At 41.1% G+C, this 16,202-nt stretch overlaps 1 protein-coding gene across 1 annotated transcript in view; it reads left to right on the forward strand.

Annotated features, from left to right (window-relative positions):
- Positions 1-16,202, forward strand: part of ZNF609 (zinc finger protein 609) — a 202,218-nt gene that overhangs the window by 118 nt on the left and 185,898 nt on the right. The window lies entirely within an intron of this gene.

The raw sequence follows: 16,202 nt of genomic DNA on the forward strand, positions 1-16,202 counted from the left end.
GGCCTCGGGGAGAAGGGAGGCGGCGGCGCTGAAGGGGGCCGGGGCTAAGGGGGCCGGGGCAGCGGCGCCTGATGGAGGAAGTGGGGGTTGGGGGGCCGGGGCGGAGCGAGGGGAAGGTGTGTATGGGGGGAGGGTCGTTGCGTGGGTGGGGAGGGGGCGTCGAGGGGCGCGAGGTGAAGTTCAAAGCGTGGCCAGGGCCGGTTCAGGCTGAGGGTAGGGGTGCCCGAGAGGGGATTTAGGGTCTGGCTTGGTTGTAGGGACAGGCCAGAGAGTTTCAGAGGCGAGTCTGGTATCTTGAGGGGGCCCAGGGCGACTGGGGCCGGTCAGGGAGTTAGGGGCGTTCAGAGCGAAGGGTTGGGAGCAGGACGTGTGCACAGCCCAGGAGGGGGGAGCAAGGTGGCTGGGAGTGTACAGTAAGTAGGTTGTGGGTGTGTGCTCCTTCCACTCTTCAGGTCACATTTACTCCTGTCCTTTTCTTCAAGATGGAGGGATCCATGGGCCTGGCCCTTAACTGCTATCCTTGTCCCCCCAGGAGGGTTAGTGACCCTGTCCTGTTTGGAAAACCCATGCTGCCCTCTTTTCCCTTTATGTGTAATTACGGTTGGATCATCTCTGTGCTTTGCTCAGATTCTCCTTCCTCCCTCTGGGGTTGAGGAGGAGGAGACACATCTGACCAATTAATGTGTGTTTGTGAAACAGGCAGCAGCAAACAGTCATTTCAGCTTCTAGGAATTAGGCTCACACAGGGTGGAGAGATCAGAGCCCTTCAGGGGGAATATTTCTGAACAAATCACAGATGATTAAATTCTGTAAGAAACAGCTTCCTACCTAAATGAGAGTGGGAAAGATCGGGGAGAAAGCCTGTCGTTTCCAGCCTTGAGTCCAGAGCCCCAGGGGTTGAGGAGAGTCCCCAGTCCCCCACAGGCCTCTCTTTTCTGTGTTAGGCTTTGCTCTGCAGCCTTGAGTTAATTTCACCCCTGCTGCTTTGTCTTGGGGGAGGGAGTGCTGGTTTAGGCTGTTGTGAGGAGATGACTGTTCTGCTGCCACACACAATAGTCGTGTCATTTTATCAGGAGTGCTACCCTAGGGCTGAGAACTGCTGCTGCAGAGATAAACCGGTCCCTCTCACCCGCCTATTGTGTACACAGTGAAGGTCATAGGTTCAAGTCTTGTCTGAGGGCTTTGGATATGCTCCATCTCCCAGGCTCCTCAGTGCCATTTTCTTCCTTTTCTAGGCTGGGGCTTGCCATTGGAGGAGGCCAGACAGAAAGGCTCTTCTTTTGGAGTGAGGAACAATGCAGAGCTCATTGGCACACATTTTTCAGAAGAATAGGGGATGCCAGCCATGTTGTGCCTGCCTCTTTGGCTAGTCTGTACTAAGTTGTAGAGGAATAGTGACTGGGAGGCTCAGCCTTGATATTTGTATCAGACCTTTAAGGAAGAAGACTCCAAGGGGAGGTTTCTACTCTTGTTTGAACCATCATATTTAATTCTTTTTATAGAGATGGGACACTCATACAATGATTTTTGTTTATTTGTTTAGGAATACCACTAAAAAGCTGTGCAGGGTTAAGATAGGGAGGCGAGGACCAAAGTACCTTTTGAATGGTGACTTCCTGGTCAGTAATAATTGCACACACAAAAAAAGCCACAGAATTTGCCTATCTGGGCAAGGGCTCTGGAAACAAAACAACTTTCCTTTTAGTCTTTAATTCTGATGAAAGGAGGTGACTTGCTCATTGTGCGGAAAGTCTATATCTGCCTCTCTATTGGGAAGAAATTTACTCAAGAGATGAACATTAAAAAATGGTTTGAGGTCTTGGGGGTTATTAACCAGAGAAGGATGAGAACAAGCCAGATGGAACCCTATCCTTGTATATATTTCATAGAAGTGCCCAAATAATATTTAGGTACTGTTAATTGGGTAAAGAGATATTTGCGGTTAGAAATGAGGTTTCTATTTAGGACATTAAAGAAAACTTTAAAGAGAGGTTAGAAATCAAACTCATTGTGAGAGGGCGGTGGTACACAGTACACTGTGTACACAATAGCCAACCATTTCCTATGGGGTATTGTTGCATAGGAACGTTAGCTTTTGGTTTTGGTAAAAGTCTTTCTGAGGCACACAGTCTGACTGTGTTGCCTGCCTCATCACTTTATTTCAATGAGTTTCTTAAAGTGAGGGCTTGCCATTTAGGTGTTGGGCTTTGTTAGGAGGGAACAGGTTGTTCTGACCTTTATATTTCTTGATGATGGAACTGTCTTAAGGTCTTATAAAGGTGTTTTCTGTCTTTAGACTATTTCCAACTGTATATCCTAGGTCTCTGAGTAAAGCCTCAGCTAAACTGAGTACAAAGCTTTTTGCTCTTGGGCTGTTGGCATTCATTTCTGAATACTCTCAGGTGACAGTGAAGGCAGACGCCTCAGATTAAATTTGCCCTGATTAGATTTAGTGGTTTCAGAGTTGGGCCCTTGCCACAACGGAGTCTTATGAGTCTTCTGATTGTGACCATCTTTCAGAGAGCACTTTGGGTTTTTCCCCCCAGCCTCTTGGTAGAAAATGTTTGCTTGTGAGAGTTCTTATTTTGTGTGAGGATATGGAAGCATAACTTTGGCTCCTGGTAGTAATTATGTTGCAATTAGCATATAGCAGCTAAATGACTGGAACAGGATAATTTGTTGAGGGGTTTACTGATTGCTCTGTCAAGTGGAAGTGGCACTCCTTATTCATTTGACTCTGAACACTACTGCCTGGGTTTAGCCATGGAGACTTAAGAAGTACAGGAATGATGTGTGGTCTCCAGAAGTTCTCACTCTGCTCAGTTTCTCATTACTGCCAAGTACTATAGCACCTTCTACTGCCACTTTCTCCTGCTCCAAAGGTAGCTAAGTAATTGTTATTTCCCTTGTGGAAGACTGGTCATGGATGGGAATACTGCCAGACAGATGAGGCCACTCTGAGATAAGGCAGCCTTATGTTGTGTGGCAAGTTTTCTTTTCAGCAGCTGAATTCACACTTCTGCTTGATTTTTAAAAATGTTTCCTTTAAAACCAAAGAACAGCAACAAAAAACCCACAAAATACAAAATCACATAGTGTACTAAATATGCCTTCGTGATACCACACATAAAAGTTGGCTGTGACAGACAAAATGAAGATAGGTGATGCTGATCGGCAGGTTCTGGGCCCACTAAGTGTCAGTGAAGGACTCTTCACTAGGGAACAGGTAATTCACCAAAGCACCTGCCTAGCTGGGCATGTGGAATTGGCAGCAGCTGTGCAGCTGAAGAGGGATTATTGAGCAGGTGGTTAAAGAATCACATGCCATAGTGACAAGAAAATACTTGGTCTTCCGTGACTTAGGTTCAGTTCATATGTGTGAAATTGCTCTTTGTTTCACATTTCTTAATGCCCTATACTGGTTTGTTAGTGAGATGATAATGGAATAGAGAGAAGAGATTCTTCTTTCTCTGTGTTTCTATTAGATTACTGAGTAGCTGGTCTTAGACATGGTCCTAGACAGCCCTATTGTATTTCTGTGTGTTCTGGCTTTATGCCCTATGAATGGGAAGGAAACAGTGGTAATTCAGTGTTTCTAGTACTTGTTTATTAGGGGGAAATGGGAAAGAGAAAATTTTTTGCTTTCAGTGTGGTGAAAAAGATTTAGCCCACTGGGAGGATACCCAGCTGGTTTTATGCAGAGGATATAATTGACTTTTTGCATTAGGTCCACCTGACATGCCTTAGTCAAGAAATTTGCATGTGTTTTTATTTTTTTTATTATTATTTTTTTTTAATTTTTTTTAAAGATTTTATTTATTCATTTTTTCCCCCCCAAAGCCCCAGTAGGCAGTTGTATGTCGTAGGTTCACATCCTTCTAGTTGCTGTACGTGGGACTCGGGCTCGGGTTGGACGGAGAAGTGGTGCCCTGGGGGGTGCCCGGGATCCGAACCCAGGCCGCCAGCATCAGAGCGCGCGCACTTAACCACTAAGCCACGGAGCCGGCCCCATGTGTTTTTATTTTATGAATCTAATTCTCCACATGAAGTTTACATCTCTTCAGTTGTTTGTTTTATTCCACTTTTAGTTTCTCCCAGCACCTTTATAACTCTTTTCTCTGGCATTGAGATTAATATCACTTGTTAGAATCAAATCATCACCAGAGGGCCAAACCATGTTAAGGAAATATCTCAACTAAATATTTATCTTAAAAACAAGTATAGCATTTCGTATAACTTGGAGGAGGACTTTGTTTTGTGGTTTTCTGCAAATTCCCAGATTTTTCTTAGAGGTTATCATCATCATCTTCTTCTCTTAATGTGATTTTATTTTTCTTTCACATGTACATGCCACTATAGTAGGCAGTGCCATAGAGCCTAAAATTTATAAGCAAGTAACTTGGTGTTTATTTTCTGACTTTTTTAGTGCCCTACACTCATTTTCTGTATTAGGCCAACAGACCGTGTGCTCCTTCTCTTGAAACACACACACACTCACACACAATCTAATTGAATTCACAGGGTATTAATTAACAGTTGATTGAAGGGAAATAAGTGATATTAACCGTTTTAGAGTTCGGAAATCTCTTTTTCAAGAAGTGAAGGCTCTGACCTGTTTGTCAGAGAGAGAGAGAGACAGAGATTTAGATGGATAGGTAGATAGATAAATAGGTAGATATAGGGAAGCAAATGGTGTGACTCTGAGGCCAGGGCCAGTGGACCACTGCAAAGACAGGGACATTTGCAAGAATCTGCTTAAACTTAGTAACCCAACTTTAAGTGGGAGCCTAGCAGTTATTTGTATAGTATTCACTTCTGGGAAAGAATATAAACTTCTTTATTTCCCCATATGAAGCCATCACAGTTGTTTGTTTGTTTTAAATTGTTCACAAACCACCATATACTTTCCTAGCATTCTCAGAAGTTTGCTTCCTCATGCTTTTTCCCCTCCCCCATCTCCCATCCTAGTTCTCTGCTCTGAAGACTTCTCTAGCAGCTTGGAAACACTCTAATTACTGAGCTATTGTAGTCACAACCCAGATCTTCTGCCTCCTTCCCGCTCACCCCTTTCTATCTTCCTTCCCCCTCCCCTTGCTCTAGCAGCAGGAGTTGATCTGTAGTCTCATGAGCACAGTCAGATCTATGAATGAGCTTTATATCTTGTCAAGGCAGAACTCCAGATCCAACAGGGCTGATTTTTCATGGTTCTCTTGCTGTTTGTTCTTGGATCAGAGTCCCAGAAATAAGAGATGGCCAATACCTATTAGGTTATATCTAGTCCATCACTCAGGAGCAAACCTACGATCTTTCTCTTGTCTCTGTGCGAGTTTTTTCCTTCTTTCTTTTGCAGGTGAGAGCTGTCTGATGCCAGGCAAGCTCTGAAACTGCCTTCTTTTTATTATGCTCTGTGGTCATTAGTGTCTGGCCAACTTTGCTCTCTTGGGTTTTTATTCTTATCCCATTTTCAGGGTTACTTGCTCCCAGCAATATCTCCACCCCTTCAACTTAAGTCCTTTCTTCTTGATTGTTGGCACCACATTTGTGGGTTCCTTTTGTACCATCAGTTATCTATGCCAGAAGTTATCGCTTTTCATATCTTTGCCACAGGGGTCACTGTGGCATCCTCTTAAGGAGGTGCATTTGATGAAAGTACAGGACACATCCTAGCAGGTGGTAATTAATAAAATGGCTCAGAAAATATGTGCGAGGTTGTGCCCTTAAGAAACCTCTGGACTGTGTGAACAAATGCTGCTTCTTTCTGTTGGATTTGGGGTACTTCCTGTTCTAACCCTTTGTTCTCTTTATGTGGATGAATTTTATTTTTGTGTGGCCTAGAGTTACAGTTATTGTCTGATTTAATAGCGTTAGATGTTTTCTTTGCTAATATAGCTTTTCAAAGCATAGAGGAAAACGCATAGAATTGGGAGTCATAAAACCCAGGTTCTGATCGCTATTATGCCTTTAACTAGCTTTGTGAGCTTGTGTTAGTCACTCTATTTTCACTTTCCTTATCTGTAAAATGAGCACATTAGACAAAATCATCTCTAAGCTTCCATTTAGCTGTAGACTTTTATGATGTCAAGATTGTGATGGAAGAATGGGACAAAAATGGTTGACATTAAGTGAGCAGTTTTTTATTACTGTGTCAAAAATATAGTCAGTATTCAAAAAAAAGTACAGTCAGTATTCAGAAGGGCTAATGAGTGAAGCTTAGGTCTCTGGGGCCTGACTCTTGTCTTTGATATGTTTGTAAAGCTTATGCTATGCTTTTTTTACTAGGCTATCTTCTTTTGGGGATTCTTGTACCCTCATTCTGCGGGTTTACTAGCTTGTCAAATATATCTTTTTCTAGTCTGTTCAAGCTATAGGAGTGGGAATCAGAAAGCTGCAGAAAAAGAACCTCAGCTTGTGAGAAGGAAATCATACCTGGAAGGATTTGCCTGATATCAGTAAAAAGTAATTTTGTACATTCAGTCGGAGATGTAAGATCCTTAAATCTCTTATATCTGAAATCTTTGAACCAATGGGACTGATTGTGGAGGTGGGTTGGACATTTTTCTATTTTTGACGAGTCAATGGAAAACTTGCTTTGTATTAACTTCTTGGGATTGAGTATGAGTTGCCCATGGTGTTTTGTTTGGAAAATAAAATTATGTTATTTTTAATGCTGAAAATGCTAAATTGATGACATTTGGTAAAGTATGACTAACAAAGAGGATCTCTAAAATATCCCCTGAAAGGGCCTGAGGGATTGAAAGCTGATGGGTAACTGTAGGAACTTTGAAATTGACAATAATGTTAGGAAATCTTTGCTTTCACACAGTTTAAAGGAGTAAAATTGCATAACCTAGTTGTTAATTCCCCAAGTTAGGATTTTTATCAGCATTTTCCAGTTAATTCTTGGATTTGGGACTTCCAGTAGCAGCTATTTATTGAATGGTAAGAGGATGATGGTCTTTTAGTCTTTTTTTTTTTTTTGGTTAATATGTTCAGTCTACCTTTGAACACTGAAAGAAGCATTCACTGTTTTGTTGTTTTTTTTAATTTTATTTATTTATTTTTTTCCCCCAAAGCCCCAGTAGATAGTTGTATGTCATAGTTGCACATCCTTCTAGTTGCTGTATGTGGGACGCGGCCTCAGCATGGCCGGAGAAGTGGTGCATCGGTGCGGGCCCGGGATCCAAACCCGGGCCACCAGTAGCGGAGCACATGCACCCAACCGCTAAGCCACGGGGCCGGCCCAGCATTCACTGTTTTTAAATCTGCTTAAAACATCCGTCAATCTGAAACAGAAAAATTTGGTGGGCAGAGCCATTGTTCATTTTGGACTCACAAAAAGTCCTGGGAGTTCTTTGCTTTATTCCCAGCCATCTGTAGCACATTACTAATTTTCAGGTAATCTAAAGGTTATTTTGGGAAGTGATCCACTTGAACGTGAGATTTTAGGAAGATTTATATTAGAAATATAGGGCTGGCCCCGTGGCTTAGCGGTTAAGTGCTGCTGGCGGCCCAGGTTTGGATCCCGGGCGCGCACCGACGCACAGCTTCTCCGGCCCTGCTGAGGCCGCGTCCCACATACAGCAACTAGAAGGATGTGCAGCTGTGACATACAACTATCTACTGGGACTTTGGGGGAAAAAAAAAAAATAAAATATATTAGAAACATAAGTAGGTTTTATAGATAGGTTTTATAAAAAGTATCAAGTGAAGCGCAGGGTGTTGAATTGAAAAGTGGCCATAGTAAGTGCCATGCAACCCTTTGAAATCAAACTACACCATGAGTGAAATCCAGAGCCTTGCAGTTAGAGCACATTGCATGCTGGCGTACCACATTGCATGTTGGTACCTGTAGTTTCTTAGACTGTAGTTCAGTATTTGTAGAGGAAAGCAGCAGTGTCTGGTCTTTGTACTATGTACCAAGTACAGCCAGTGGGCTTTTGGTATGTTACCAGCAATGTTCCTAGTAACATTCCTAGGTGGAGCACTTTAGGTTTGGTTGGGTGAACTTTCATTCATGTGAGCAGAAATGGATGTTCAGGAATGTGCCTTGTAAACTTCAGTTACAAATTCTGAGGTTTGGTGTAAAACTCAGCATTTATCTTTGTTCTGGAACAGATCCTTCTAGAGCAGATTCTTAAAAAATGGTATCAGAAATGGAACTGTAGGAAGAGAAATTGGAATTGTGAAGTTTATGAAGTATATGAATCTGAAAGGTATAGAGGGAAGGGGGAAAATTTTTTCTACTTGGTATCTGCTTTCAAATGTACTTTCAGTCTATCATTTCTGAAACCTGCCTTCCTTTTTCTCTCCTAAGCATTACAATTCTTCCAGTTGCCATGGCAGAAAACTTTGGACTCATATTTGGTTCTTTTTTGCTTATTCACCACCGCATCTAATTATTCACTAAATTTGGATCATTCTAGATATCTTGTCATTTCTCTTCACTTGTTCACCTGACCTAGTTCAGGCCTTCATCTGTATATTATTGCGGTAACCTCATGGTTAATGCCTCTTTCTGTATTCCATACTGCAGACTGCTGCAAAATTATTATAATTTTTATTTATGCATTTAGCTAATGTTTATTGAGCACTTATGTGTCAGGCCATATAGGGCCCCTGTCCTTTCAGGACTTATAAGTCTAGCTGGGGAGACCTACAGTCAACTAGTGAATGTATGATTATGAACTGAAGTGCTCTGAAAAGAAAGGATTTGGCTCTAGGAGAGTATGTAACACGGAACCCCAGTGTAGACTTTAAAAAATACAGTTCTCATCATTTCACTTCTTGCTGAAAAACCTTCAATGGCTCCTTATTGCCTACATAGGCCAGTACTCAAAATCGTCTGTAACCTGACCAGCCGTGGCCTTCTTCAGCCTTATTTCATTTATTTCTCACTGCTTTTAATAGCCATTCCTTCACTTTACTCTGCATTTTTCAGTCTTAGCACCTTAGTTTTTTTTTTCTTTTTTATTGGAATGCCCTTCCCTGCTCCAAGGTGTTCAACTCAAAATCAGACCTTTCCTTCAACCTAGCAAAAAAATTTCATCTTCTTCCTGAAGTCTTTCTTAACCCTATTCTTCCTACCCACCTAGTTCCAGAATTGATTTCATCTTCCGCTGTATCTCTTTAGCTACTTGCTAGGATCTCTGTTATAGCACTTTGTCACACATTGTCTTTAATTATACTTATTTGTGAATATATTTTTTTCTTCCCTCATTCTAAACTCCATAAGAGACCTGTGTCTTCTCTTCCCCGTGGCTTCTAGCCCAATGCTTTGAATATAACTTTATGCTTAATTAACGCTTGCTGAATTGACTTGGAATTTGATTTTTGAAAACAGAAACTTATTGTGATTTTTTTTCAGGCCTCTTTTCACGCTAAGGTAACTTGCATTCAATACATTTTATCCCAAACTGAATAAGCTAGGAACAAGGCGCAGATTATGAAAGCCTTCAAAATCCCTCAATTTGGGGCCGGCCGGGTGGCGCAAGCGGTTAAGTGCGCGTGCTCCGCTGCGGCGGCCCGGGGTTCGCTGGTTCGGATCGTGGGCGCGCACCGACGCACTGCTTGGCAAGCCATGCTGTGGCGGCGTCCCATATAAAGTGGAGGAAGATGGGCACAGATGTTAGCCCAGGGCTGTCTTCCTCAGCAAAAAAAAGAGGAGGATTGGCGGATGTTAGCACAGGGCTGATCTCCTCACAAAAAAAAAAAAAAAAATCCCTCGACTCAAGGACAAGCATTTGTTTTGTCTTTACTGCCTGCAGCAGTACTGTGGTTCCATATATCCTAGCTGATGGAAGAGTTGGGGGAGGGAGAAGGGGTAGAGGCAGTGTAGGTCAGTCACGGGAACCAGACTGGTTCTCTTAGAGGAATATAGGCATTGTTGGGCCCTTGGGGTGTTGTTGACCTCTGGGAGGTCTTTTTAGTTTTTCGCATTTTCTTCTTTTATCCCATAAATATTTATTGGATTCCTTCTATATGTGAGGTTCTGTTCCAGCTGCTTAAGATCTATCAGTGCACAAAATAAACCAAAAATCCCAACCTCATGGATCTTATTTTTTAACAGAAGGAAATAGAAATAAGCATGATAAATAATAATATAGTGTTACGAGGGTGATAAGTGATGTGGGGAAAAAATAGAGCAGAGTAAGGGAGATTAGGAGTGTGGAGGGAGGGATAGGTAGGTGGTAGAGGTGGGAGAGTTACAGCTTTAAATAAGATGGTCAGATGGGCATCTTTGAGAAATGTGGTGCCAGTATGTTACTGGGTTGTTAGGCACTTCCCTGAGATTGCTGAATGCTCTTCTGCCCAGCAGAGAGAAAGAGGCAGTGTCTGCAGTTGTTCCTAACAGTCCAGCTGACATTGAGGGGGAAATAGCTACTTGTTATGTTCTTTTCTCCTGGCTGCTCCTCTGGCTGCTATTCCGGGAAGTTAATCATAGTGAAAATTGCAGTCAGTCATGTCTGGAAGACACCAGGGGTGGAACTGGAGGCCTTGTAGAGGGTGGGATTTAACCTTCTGACTGTGCCTTGGGTGCCTAGAGTAATGGGTAAGGTAGAGTTAGGCCTCTAAGTTATCTCCTTCCTCCAAGGGAAAAGCCCAGTGTCATGACCTTCATTCTTTCTAGTGAGGCCTCAGCAACTTTGGGGTAGCTTTTGAAAAATAAGCTTTCAAGGGGTGTGCACTCTGCTTAAAAATTGAATTTTCAGGTTTTTGATATTTTGACTTTCTCTTGACACATAGCTAGCTATGTTCTGGAAGTCTCAGTACCTAATTCATTAACCTGAGGATGAAGATCTCTCATGATGTCTAGATGCTCTCGTTTGACTTGTGTATTGTAAATTTTGTTACAGTTTCCTTGCTTGCCCTTTCCTAACTCTTCTACATCTTCATTATTTTTCCTGTTACCTCTTCCCTTTTTTCCTTACACGAAGCTTGTAGGAAACAGAAATCCTTTAGGCCAGACTGCTGTTTTGGTAATTGACTGGAAGCTAAAATTCCTACCTAATATATAAGACATGGAATATCTTATTTCTGTCCTTGGGTTATGTAGAATGCAGCTTGTGGACATCAAGCTCTCAGCCTGTTATACTGTATGCTATTTGAGGTAGCTGAGGTACAGGATACCTGTACACACTGTTTTGACCATCAGCTTGCGCAGTTGCAGTACACAGGGAGACCTATTTGCCATTCTGTAAAAATGTGCTCTTTTTGATATATATAATTTGAGAATAAAAGTTCTTAATGAACTGGAGTCCATGCTGAGAAAAATCTGTTACTTTTAGGCAGATATAGTTCTGATGTTAGGTGAGCTTCTAGGCACATTTCACATTGCTTTTCTCTGTAAGGATTTGCTCTATATCAAACCTGAAGTCATACTTTCTCACTACATATGCTTGAGTATTACAATAACATATTACTGATGCTGTGAACTTTAAAGCCAGCAGCTGTTGAATTGAAGCATATATTGTTTTTTTCTTTATTGGTTGAAAGGATCTCAGTTTAACTGACCAGCTTGTATTGCTTTATTAGTGAGAGTGCTTTAACATAGCTTAGTTTGCTAATGCAGACTGTTTTTTTGGGTAGTAATGTTTCTGTGGTTTGTATTGGTAGGCCCTTCCAGTCCTAGCAGAGCTAGAAATCCTGGCAATGTGGATTTCAAATGAGTTCCCTAACACTATCTGACAGAGAGGGAAATGCAGGACAGTGTCTCGCAATATTCTTTTTCTTATGGAGGCTTTTTATAAGAAAGGAATTCAGTTTTAACAAGGTCACATTGGGGTAGGTGACATAACGGTCAAGTGACATTTTCTTCCAACAATAAATCTATAATATGTTTTACCTGAATGTGTGATCTGAAGTATTAGATTTATTTAAAAGTGTTACATAAACATGATTGGTGCCATTTCTGTCATCCTTATAATTTTTTTTCCTTTTTTCTTGGTAGGCAAAATAATGGTATAATGATTTAATTCACATCTTAGGTCCTTAATGGAAGGAGACTCAATCGTTGAAGTGTGGTACTCCTAGTTTATACACTTCATAGGAATGATAGAGGCAGCAAGGGATTACATTTTTATAGGGATTGAAATCCTTGCTTAAATAAAAATGTTACAATCCTAATCAAAATAACTGAGTGACTGAGTTGAAAATGTTAAAGGAGATTGGAGAAGCTGCAAAATTAGGTCAGATAATACTAATGTGGGATTTATTTATTTATACTTAGCTTGGTTAAGTACTTCATTGAGAGCAAATGTGGAGATCTGGTTTTAAGTAAGACAAACTACTTCTTAGCAGTTGGCAGTTTTAGAACCCACAAAGCAAAGAAATAACCTGGGTTTTACTTTGAGAAACAAATAAGAATTGATAAAGGTTTCTGTAGGTCAACTCTATTTAATAGTAATCATATCTTGATTAAGCTCAGCGTTCTCCAGGGAGAGGAAGAATGAAATCTATCATATGGAAATTCAGTTTTAAGAAATTGAGCTGTGATCAAGTATGTACATTAGGAAAAGTGGAAAGAAAGATTGTAAAAAGCAAATAACCCACTGGAAGTTTAAAGACTTAAAAATCATTTTATTCGAAGTCCATGTTAAATGTAAGGGATCAAAAGGACCATACAAAACAGATGGTTATTTGGCATAGTCTTAGCAACTGTGGAGAGAAAAAAAGCATCTTTAAAAAAAATTAGAAACATTGTCAATCAAGGCCAAAGAAGCCCACAAAGTGATGATGGTTGAGTGCCACCTAGAAATTAGGCAAAAGAAAGATGAATTCGATAAGCCTCTTTGCACAACTGATGGTAAGAGTTTTATATTTGTTTTTGTTTTTTTAAGAAGACGTGTTAAAAATGGAAAGGCAGCTAGAAAATTGGTAAGACTACTTGATCGTGGTGTGAAAGAGCCATTCAGGGATGAAAACATTGGAGAATTTCCACTTATGTTTTTCCCTCTTTCCAAGCAGATTAAAGCTTCTAGGTCAAATGATGATAGATGCTTAACTATTTTTTTTTTTCTGATTAGAACATGAATTAATCTTTTTTTTTTTTTAAAGATTTTATTTATTTATTTCTTCCCCCCAAAGCCCCAGTAGACAGTTGTATGTCATAGCTGCACAACCGTCTAGTTGCTGTATGTGGGACACAGCCTCAGCGCGGCCAGAGAAGCGGTGCGTCCACGCGCGCCCGGGACCCGAACCCGGGCCGCCAGCAGTGGAGCGCACGCACCTAACCGCTAAGCCACAGGGCCGGCCCCTGAATTAATCTTTTTTAAAGCACAGAACAGAAAAATGTAAAGAAGTCCCAGGAATTATCCCAGAAATGTTAATACGTATTTAATGCTTCCAACACATGGTTTTTCTAGCTGCATAGGCTTTTCTTGATCAAATCAATAAGCTTGATGAGGTCACATTTATCTAACCAAGAATTTAGGAAGAATTCAAGAATAAACTGTGGAACTCTCAGTGAAAGTATATCACATCAACTTGTAATGCAGTGGTCATTACACTAAGGGACTAGTGTAGATTTCAAATGTGATTCTTTTTTTTTTTTTTTTTTTTTAAAGATTTTATTTATTTATTTTTCCCCCAAAGCCCCAGTACATAGTTGTCTGTCATAGCTGCACATCCTTCTAGTTGCTGTATGTGGGACGCGGCCTCAGCATGGCTGGAGGAGTGGTGCCTCGGTGCGCACCCGGGATCCGAACCCGGGCCGCCGGCAGTGGAGCGCACGCACTTAACCGCTAAGCCACGGGGCCGGCCCTCAAATGTGATTCTGTCCATAAGTGTTTGGAGGTGGAGAAACTAAAAACTATATTGGAAAATTGTTAAACTGTAAATTAAAGATTGAAATGACTTGGTACCATTCATGTAACTTATTGGGGCCAAGGGGATGGGTTAGTTTACATAAAAAGTCACATATGACAAATCATTAACAATTGTGTGTAGACAGAGTTGTTACCAGTGGACATTATTTAGTTTGAAAAGGCTTTTGCTAAATTCAGGCCAAAGGCTCTTTAAAAACTTTACTTTTGGAGTGGGAGAAAACGTTTTGTTGTGTATTACTAAACTGACTTTCTGACAATAAACACTTCTGTAGGTCCACAGTTCCTTCTCTGCAGTTCTAAAACCCCAAAGCTCTGATAACTGAAAGTTTTTTTTGTAAGGTAGGCACAAACCTGACTTCAACTAAGAGGCTGTTTATAGCCTTTTTTGTTGTTGTATTTCAAGTAAATATTTATTCATTTTGCGGTAGGAATATTAATGAGTTTGATGTCAGGGTGCTGCTCCAGTTTCTACTGAGACTATTACAGTGTATATGGTGTATTGTCTCACCTTTTTACAGGTGAAGTAACTGTGGCTCAAATAAGTGCAGTGACTTGCCTGAGATTGTCCCACATCTAGGGGAGAGTAAAGAGTGGAACTGAGCTTTTCTGCCTTCTCCCTTGATTTTTTCCGTTGCACTGTGCTGGTTCCTCATGACATTGCCTCCAAAAACCATCTTGATAATAAGTTCTTTTAGGTGGAAGAGTTAAGTAAGATTATGCTTCAGGAATATCTTGGCTGTGTGTGTGGGATAAAAAATAGAAGAAGAGCTTCAGTGTAGACAAGAATTATATTTAAAAAGAGGCAGCAGGTCCAACCACTTGTTTTTTTTTTAATGAAATGTCTTTATTGCTTAACCCACTCTTTTTTTTTTTTTTTTTTGTGAGGAAGATCAGCCCTGAGCTAACATCCATGCTAATCCTCCCCTTTTTTGCTGAGGAAGATCGGCTCTGAGCTAACATCTGTTGCCAATCCTCCTCCTTTTTTTCCCCAAAGCCCCAGTAGATAGTTGTATGTTATAGTTGCACATCCTTCTAATTGCTGCATGTGGGACGTGGCCTCAGCATGGCTGGAGAAGCGGTGCCTTGGTGCGTGCCTGGGATCCGAACCCAGGCTGCCAGTAGCGGAGCGCGCGCACTTAACCGCTAAGCCACCCTCTTTCTTTTTCTTTTCTTTCCTTCCTTCTTTCCTTCATTCCTTCCTTCCTTTCTTTCCATCCCCTTAAATATCCTAACCTATGAAGACTGATGGTATGATTCCCTTTTACCATGATCACATAAAATGCTACTTTAGGACTAGGACCATGATCCAATAATGCAGTTCTCTTGTTTGTAGGTATTTACTATTTTACTTTTTTTTTTTTTTTTTTTGGAAGAATAATGTGCATATGATAAAGTACATTAGGTACACTAATCTTGTGTACAACTTAGTTTTTACATATGTGTACAGCCATATAACCTCCATCCAGTTCAAGATATACAACATTTCCACCACCCCAAAAGGTTCCCTCATGCTTCTTCCCATTCAGTAACCTCCTCCCAGACATGACCACTTTTCTGTCTTCTGTCAGCTTTGACAGTGTTTAAAATGTGACAACTGGGTGGTTTAAGTCTGATAAAACTTATCATAAATTTAAGTATATACATGAGGGCTCCCACAACCTGGTTATGTCCAGAACACTTGATTTGTGGACTAGCCCTATTTTGGGTAGCAACTGTGCATGGATGAAACTGTTTAAAGGCTGAGAATACTCTCGAGCAGTTAGACATTTTAAGAAATATGGGCACTGCTTTGTTTTCTTTGTTTTCTTCCCCTGGACTCTTAGTGAATCTGCATCCTTTATCCTAGAGAGAGGAATCCACACTCTGTTCTAGTAAATTTGAAGACTGTCAGGTATTTGAGACAGTGTATAACTAGTGACAAATCAAGCTGAAGTAAGAATGGAGAGGAGAATTGGCAGCCTGGTCACTGTTATGATTCTGCCCATTGAGGAAAGCAGTGTTCATTCACTCATTTATTGACTAAAATATTTACTGAGGGAGGACTGCAAACCTGCAAACCGAACACTGTTCATAGGATACAATGGTGAGCAAAAGAAATACAGCCCCTGTGCTCACAGTGCTTGCAGTCTAGTGGAGGAAACAAATGTTAAATCATCACACATTTTGGGAGGTAAAGGATGTGCATAGGGAATGTCTTTAAAGTAAATGCCATGAGGCGGTCAGGTGGGAGTGGGATGCAGAGGACAGTGTGGCTATCAGACAAGGCTGGAGAAGTAGACATAGCTTAGATATCCTTAAGGATGTGCATGTGGATTCCACCATTCTTTTTCTTTCCTTTGGTGAGGAAGATTGGCCCGGAGCTAACATCTGTTGCCAGTC

This window comes from Ceratotherium simum, chromosome 3, assembly GCF_057802395.1.
Source record: "Ceratotherium simum simum isolate JZ-2026a chromosome 3, ASM5780239v1, whole genome shotgun sequence".
Taxonomy (NCBI): Eukaryota; Metazoa; Chordata; class Mammalia; order Perissodactyla; family Rhinocerotidae; genus Ceratotherium; species Ceratotherium simum.